The sequence below is a fragment of the Eumetopias jubatus genome, unplaced genomic scaffold (genome assembly GCF_037043125.1).
Source record: "Eumetopias jubatus isolate StellerSeaLion01/CBP00866 unplaced genomic scaffold, mEumJub1_p1.0 scaffold_2, whole genome shotgun sequence".
NCBI lineage: Eukaryota > Metazoa > Chordata > Mammalia > Carnivora > Otariidae > Eumetopias > Eumetopias jubatus.
The window spans coordinates 178,543,550-178,552,311 of record NW_028274808.1 but is presented as its reverse complement, the minus strand read 5'-3'; the positions used below and the strand labels follow the sequence as shown (position 1 = coordinate 178,552,311).

Sequence of the window (8,762 nt, the reverse complement as noted above, 5' to 3'; positions counted from 1 at the left end):
TCATTCTCTCTCTCTCAAATAAATAAATGAAATATTTAAAAAAATAAAAATAATTTAAATAATTTAAATATAACATTTAAATTTTAAATACAAAAATCCTTTTGTTCCATTGGGATTTTAACATGGTCAACAAATATCTGGAGGTCTAATTGCCTATGAAAATACTAAAAACACTTTAAAGAAGAAAAATCTAATAAGAATTGTTTAAAAGTTTTAATAGAAAATGTGTGAGCTGTTATTTCATTCTCCATATTGAATGAGGTAAAATTTTTCAAAATAAAAATTAGAAAGTTTTCCAAAGTCATTATTTAGGAATAAACAATATTTGGATCAATAAATACTGAACTTGATTTTGTTATGATTTAAGTATGTAGCTCATAGAGAATCAGTGATCTTATTACCTGATTTTATAGATATGAAAATATATAATGAAAGTTTCCTCCATAAGGACATAGGGGGGAAAAAGTAGTTCAATCTATATGGTTGTTTTCCTTCTATTAAAACTGAGGTAACCATAATTCAAAACACGCATTCTAATAGCTTGCTCTTTTATAAAAGCTAGTATTGTTAAACTAAACCTGGAATTTCTGTAGAAATTTTCTATATCTGAATGCACTTGGGTATATTTTAGGTCTTTTTCTCTGTCCTTTGTCTCTCTTTCTTTCCCTTTCTCTATTGTATATAATATTAATATTATATTAATATATATTAATTTATTTTTTTTGACTGAGTTGATAGATCATGGGTATATTCATATCCTATTTTTAAATTTATCATTGATGTTTCTGTTTACAAGGGCCACCATGTAGGGGGCATAAATAAAGCCCTATACAACTGCATGTGGCAGCCAAATGGAACAGTAAGGTTGATCAGGAAAATAAATAGAAGCAAATTTACACCTAAACAGCTATCAAATTGAATTATAATCCACGTATTGAATGCTTTTACATATAAAATTATCTGTGGAGCACTGGAAGGAACATTATGAGTTATGATACCCACTTAGAAGAAGCATTTATCTTTTTTTTGAGAAATGAGTAAATAAAAAGGGGTTACAAGATTAGAAAGTTAATATTAATTTAACTAATAGTTCAAGAAATGTCCAAATGCTTATGTGTCATAAGCAGAGCAAATATTTTGATTGAATGGAAGAAGAGAATGTGACCAGTCATTTTTAGGGAAAACAAAACAAAACATAAACAGCCTTTTTAAAAGATGGTATGCTAGTTAGGGCTCTCAAGAGAAACAGAACCAATACCATGAGAAAGGGTGAGAAAGAGAAATTTTAATGAATTCAGTATGTGCCAGGGATGGCTGGAAGTTCTGAATTTTGCAGGGCAGTTCAGCAGGCTGGAGATTCAAGGAAGAGTTAACACTGTAACTAGAGTCTGAGGTTAGAGACAATGTAGAAGCAGAATTCCTTCTTCCTCAGAGGCTTTCATTTTTTCTCTTAAGGCCTTCAACTAATTGGATAAGGGCCCCCATACTATGGAGGGTAGTCTACTTTGCTCTAAGCCTACTGTTTTAAAGTTAATTTCATCTAAAAAAAATACCTTTACAGTGTCATCTAGGCTGGTTTTTGACCAAAGTTCTGGGTACCATAACTTAGTCAAGTTGACACTCAAAATTAATCATCATATATGGTATTTTAAGTTAGTTTGAAGAATATTTGGCTGGAAAGAGTATCTGAAATCTAGTCTGGTGCTAAACTCTCTGTAAGGCAATATCTTAATATTATAACAGTTGTATATTTCAAAAAAAAATTCATTGAGTGCCCATATGATAGAATTGATTATTTTAAAATAATCAATAAAATAATCAATTAATAACTTTATCTGCACATAAATTTTAGAAAGGAAAACTTACAAATATTCCAAGTGTCTGGATTCTGTCGTCTATACTACAGTTTTTCCCCACCAAGATTTTAACTCAGTTTTATCATGCTCCCCAACTATGGAATATCTTGTACTCATGGACTTTCATTTGCAGTCTGTGAAATCAGACACTATGCCTCTGACACATGGCAAATCACCTTCTAATACTTTTAAAATGATGTTTAGAAACCAATACAGCCATTCACAAACAAAGTTTTCCAGGATATTTTTTATTTGGTCACTATGCTAATCTCTGACTTTAGTCAGGAATCCTACTAGAAAGAATTTTTATAAATGTAATGATTCTGCTTCATTCCTCAGTCTCCTATAGATATTCACCAGCTGGAGATTTATCTAAGTTACCATGCAAATGGACATAATTAATAATTAGTGAAATGTCACATTTATTATGTGAAACATTAATTTGTTGCTACATACTATTTTTTAATCCTCCCCATCCAACTCCCCTCCACTGGTAACCATCAATTTGTGCTCTATAGTTAAGAGTCTGTTTCATCTTTTGTCTCTCTCACTCTCTCTCTCTTCTTTACTCATTTGTTTTATTTCTTAAATTCCACATATGAGTGAAATGATACAGTATTTTTCTTTCTCTGACTTATTTTGCTTAGCACTGTACTCTCTAGTACATTGCAAATGGCAAGACTCAATTCTTTTTTTAATAAAGTAATAGTATTCCATTGTGTGTGCATGTGTGTGTGTGTGTTGTGTGTGTGTGTGTGTATATATATATTTATCCATTTGTCTATAGATGGACACTTGGACAAGCTTCCATAATTTGCTATTGTAAATAATGCTGCTATAAACATCAGGATGCACGTACCCCTTTGAGTTAGTGTTTTTGTATTTTTAGCGTAAATACCCAGTAGTGAGATTAATGGATTTGAGGGTCATTCCACTTTTAACTTTCTGGGGAAACTCCATACTATTTTCCACAGTGGCTGCACCAGTTTGTATTCCCACCAACAGTGCAAGAGGGTTCCCATTTCTCCACTTCCTCACCAACATCGTCTTTTCCTTGTTTTTGATTTTATCCATTCTGAGAGGTGTGAGGTAATATCTCATTGTATTTTTGATTTGATTTCCCTGATCATGAGTGATATTGAGCATCTTTTTATGTGTCTGTTGGCCATCTGTATGTCTTCTTGAGAGAAATGTCTATTCATGTCTTCTGCTCATTTTTAAATTGGATTATTTTTCCCCTAAATTTTGCCAAATGTATTTCTTCCCCACAGAAGGAAGAAAATAATAAAGAATAGAGTAGAAATAAATGATATAGAAGCTAACAACACACACACACACACACACACACACACACACACACACACATAAAGCAGATCAATGAAACCAGAACTGGTTCTTTGAATATATCAACCAAATTGATAAACCTCTTGCCAGACTCAAAAAAAAAAGAAAAAAGAAAAAAAAAAGAGAAAGAGAGGTGGCAGGGACCAAAATAAACAAAATCACAAATGAAAAATGAGAAATAACAATCAACACCACAGAAATGCAATTGTAAGAGTATATTATGAAAAATTATATGCCAACAAGCTGGACAACATAGAAGAAATGAATAAATCCCTAGAAACACATAATCTACTAAAACTGAAGCAGGAAGAAATAAAAAACTTGAAAAGACTGATTATCAGCAATGAAATTGATTAAGTAATCAAAACACTTCCAACAAACAAAAGTCCAGGACCAGATAGCTTCACAGGAGAATTCTCTCAAAAATTTAAAGAAGAATTAATACCTATTATTCTCAAACTATTCCAAAAAATAGAAAAGGAAAGAAAACTTTCAAATTAATTCTCTAAGGCCACTATCACCCCAGTACCAAAACCAGATAAAGACACCACAAAAAAAGAGAATTACAGGCCAATATCTCTGATGAACATAGACGCAAAAAATCCTCAATAAAATACTAACAAACCAGATCCATTAAAAATATCATACACCACATCAAGTGGGATTTATTCTCAGGATGCAAACCTGGTTCAATATTCACAAAACAATCAACATGATACAGCACATCAATAAGACAAAGGATAAAAACCATATCATTTCAATAGATTCAGAAAAAGAATTTGACAAAGTAAAACATCTTCCTGATAACAACCCTCATCAAAGTAGTTCAAGAGGGAACATACTTCAACATAATAAAGGCCTTATATGAAAAACCCACAGCCAATATCATACTCAATGGTGAAAAACTGAGAGCTTTTCCCCTTAGATCAGCAAAAGACAAAGATGTCCATTCTTACCGCTTTCATTGAACATTGTACTGGAAGTCTTAACCACAGCAATCAGAAAATGAAAAGAAACAAAAGGCATCCAAATTGGTAAGGAAGGAGTAAAATTTTCATTATTTGCAGATGACATGATATAGAAAATCCTAAAGACTTCACCAAAAAACTATTAGAACGGATAAATGAATTCAGTAAAGTCACCAGACACAAAATCAGTGTACAGAAATCTGTTGCATTCCTATACACTAATAATGAAGCAGCAGAAAGTGAAATTAAGAAAACAATCCCATTTACAACAGCACCAAAAACAATAAAATATCTAGGAAAAAACTTAACCAAAAAGGTGAAAGACCTGTATTCTAAAAACTATTGAACACTGGTGAAAGAAATTCAAGATGAAGCAAAGAAATGGAAAGACATTCTATGCCCATCAGTTGGAATACCAAATATTGTTAAAATGCCTATACCATCCAAAGAAATCTACACATTGAATTCAATCCCTAACAAAATACTAGCATCGTTGCTATATCCTTTTTGCTACTCTCCTTTCATACTACCCAGTGCATGTATTTGTTACTTGATTTCCTGTCAAACATGAGGAGTCCAGTTCCAGGCCAAAATGTTATTTGACTTTCAGGCCCCTCCCTAGGCAATTACTAAAGTTTTAGCAGGCAGGCCTCATGGGCTGCCCTCTCACACTAGACTTGGTGCAAGGGAATCAATATATCATAGTCTCTGAAGGCAGTTACAGTCAAGGACTCAGGATGTGTGGCCAGTCATGCTCTTTTGCATATTTGTAGTCTTACTCCCTGGGAGTTAATCCCTAGGTCCTTTTATCGGAGGCCTTGTTCAGAGTCTTCTTCAGGAGTCTCTGCAGAGGCCTCTTTATTAGGAAGGGGAAGGGAAGGAAAACATTGAATTCACTGACTCAGTGATACATCTTATCTTCTCCCCAACCTCAGGATCTATATATCTGCCCCAGCCTTCTGTTTGGGGCTGCTTCAGTGGTAGGATGATCCCCACATCTGTCTTTATTAATCTCCCTGACCCTCCACTGGCATTCCATTCTAAAGTTGAAAAGGAAACAGTGGGAGTTGGTGTCTTCTCAGGTTTTAGCCTCCTGCTTATCGTATTGCAGTAAGTGATTATTTTGGCTTGTTGCTTTAATGGGCTATTCTGGTATTTGGCAGCTCAACTGGGATCTTGACAAAATGTAGAGATGAATTAAAATGATAACATAAAGTCAAAGCACTTGGTTAGGGTGCTCTCTTACTTTACACTAGAGCCTTTAATATTTCTCACTTAAGACAAATTGATAAAGGAATACAAATATACTCCCACATAGGGGCACCTGGGTGGCTCAGTCTTTGGGCGTCTATGGGATTGAGCCCCGCGCCGGGCTTCCTGCTCCACAGGAAGCCTGCTTCTCCCTCTCCCACTCCCCCGCTTGTGTTGTCCCTCTCTCTGTGTCTCTCTCTGTCAAATAAATAAATAAAATCTTTAAAAATATATATATACTCCCACAACTAATTTAGGGATAAATATTTTCTATACTTAATCAAATTATCACAATTTTATCACCATCATTTCAACTCTATCGAGGTCGATCTAGGAAGTTTACTGGAAAGAACTCACTCTTCCCATTGATGCAAACATGTATTCATTCATTTATTCTTTTACTATCTATTAAATATTTATTGAAGGAAGTCTGTGTGCTGTGGTCTGTGTAAAATTATACAGAATATATGGCTAGCACAAAGATAAAAAGACCTAGCTTCTTTTTTTGAACAAGTAGAAATTTGGTGTATGACAGATTTGTAAGTATATAAGTACTTTATTAAAGTATGAGGGAATTTTGGTGGGCCACAGAGAATGATAAACTAATTTTGTTTGTATAAGTAAAATGGCATTGAGACGATTCCATTTAAAACGCTTCTTAAAGAATGAGTAGAAGTTTTCATAGACAGAAAAAGTGGTAGGTAAAATTTGGGGAATGCAAACAACTTATGTAGGAATATACAAAAACTCACATGAGTGTGAAAATGTATGCCATGCCAGTGAATAGAGAAAATTCAATATTCCTAAAAGAGAGGATATAATTGGTGCATGATGAGACTGGCAAAAATACATTTTGATAAATTTCAGATCTCATGCTTACAAGTTCTAACTATCAACTAAGGATAGGGTAATATAGAAATGCACTAATGGAGAATTAATATAACAACAGTTTTTAAGGTTGGGCATTCTGAGAACCTTGTGGATGTTGTATCATAGTGAAGAAATAAATTATTAACAAGAAAGCCAGTTAGAAGTTTATATCAATAGTGAAATCCACCCGTGCGGCCCCGCCCCGCCGCGGCAGCGCGCGTTCTCTGCGCTCTGGGGATGGCGGAGAGGTAAACCAAGATTTTATTTTCAAGATGGAAAATCCATCCGACTCAGGTGTGATTTTACCTAGCACTCCACGGGCTTGCGCCAATCCACCATCTCCCCGGACAAGTAGCACAAGAAAACAACCTATGAGTGCAACACTTAGAGAACAATTGAGGAAAACTAGATCTTCATTTAATTCCCGTTACAGTGTGGTGAAACGTCTTGAAGTAGAGAATGAAGAAAACGATCAGACTTTTCCTGAGAAACCAGCATCTTCAATAGAAGAAAACTGTTTGGAACTTCAAGAAAGTTTTAAACACATAGATGGTGAATTCAAAGAAAGTACATGTTTGAAAAATACCTTCAAGAGTATCAGTGCATGTGAATCTAAATCTCTTGATACCGAGTCTTGCAGTGATCTCCAAAGTGACTTTGTGAATGAGAATCTTCCAAAACAAGGATTAAGTGAAGAAAGAGCAAAATTGGTGAAGCGTATTGAGGAGAAAGAAGACTTTCTGCGGAGGCTAAAACTGGTCAAAATGTATAGATCAAAGAATGACCTGTCTCAGTTACAGGTGTTAATACAGAAGTGGAGAAGCTGTAGCCAGCTGTTGCTTTATGAGTTGCAGTCAGCTATGTCTGAGGAGAACAACAAACTCAGCCTTACTCAGCTGATAAACCACTGTGGGTTAGATGATAAATTACTACACTATAACAGAAATGAAGAAGAGTTTATTGGTGTTTAATTCATAATTTTTTCTCCAGAATATTTTTGAGAATGACAACTTAAAAGATAATACATTTTAAAAGGAAGGTAGAGACCATTAGGGCCTAGAGAAAGGTATCTTGATGAACATCAATTTAGGGCACTCTGTTATATAAATATAAAATAAGTTCTAAAATGAAAATTTAGTATTTTGGATAAGTTTGCCAAAGAAAACTTGACATTTAAAGAAATGTGAAAAAAATTAAATCATGTTTAAAAAATAATTTGGTCATTTCTGGAAGTCAAATTTAATACATTGTTTTGTTTACTGCGGTAAAAAAGTTCTATTTTTTTTTAAGGTTTTATTTTAAATGTTAAAAAATACTTCAGTCTGCTTAATGTCTAAACCTGAAGTGGTCTAAAAATGCCTGCCTGTCTTCTAAGTTTATGAACCGTGTTTTTATCCATTTACCACATATTTCCTTCTGCATGGTTGTAGCAGGTAATTAAAGTTGTTCATATGTCCAAAAAAAAAAAAAATAGTGAAATCCAGAAAACCAATACTAGTTTTCACCAAAAGAGCTCAATAGCATAACATGCAAAGCTTTTAGAAAAGATAGATATTTGGGCTCCCAACCAGGCTTTCTGAATCATAATTTTAGGAGAGGCCTGATTATGTGTATATTAAAATTTTCCATAGGTTTATATGATGTCTATAATCTGTAAAGTACAATGGAAAATTGCTGTGAACACAGAAGACAGAAAGAGATAACATCGACATGGATGGAACTGGAGGGGATTATGCTAAGCAAAATAAATCAGTCAGAGAGAGACAATTATATGGTTTCACTCATATGTGGAATATAAGAAACAGAGCAGAGGATCATAGGGGAAGGGAGGGAAAACAGAATGGAAAGAAATCAGAGAGGGAGACAAACCATGAGAGGCTCTTAACTATATAGGAAACAAACTGTGGGTTGTTGGAGGGGAAGGTGTGTGGGGAATGGGGTAATTGGCTGATGGGCATTAAGGAGGGCACGTGATGCAATGAGCACTGGGTGTTACATGCAACTGATGAATTACTGAACTCAATATCTGAAACTAATGATACACTATAGTTGGCTAATTGAATTTAAATAAAAAAAAAAGAAGGAAAAAAAAACAAGAAATAGATTCAAGACATCTTTCTGAACTGGAATCAGAATAATTTGATGATGTGTTCTGATGGTTGTGGTATAATGTATTGACTATGGCTAAGTAGGTAGTGATGATATTCGAACATATTAGAACACAGGAAGAGCAAGATCTTTAGAAGAGTAGAAAAGAAGTTCAGTTTTCAATATATAGATGCTGGATTTTATCAGCATAATAAATTATAAATTTGTTTAATTCTTGTATGGATTCCTCACTGTACAACTACATTTACACAGTTTTAAAAGCCTATATATACTTTCTATAGAAAATTACTTATACATTACTGGTTTTATTTATATGATATTATAGTTTCCATAATATTTTGACCAAAGATATTGCTTTTATTTC

General features: G+C 33.9%; 1 pseudogene; it reads left to right on the top strand.

Annotated features, from left to right (window-relative positions):
• Positions 1-6,537: 6,537 nt before the first annotated feature.
• LOC114226452 (swi5-dependent recombination DNA repair protein 1 homolog pseudogene) lies at positions 6,538-7,260 on the top strand (annotated as a pseudogene).
• Positions 7,261-8,762: the final 1,502 nt, after the last annotated feature.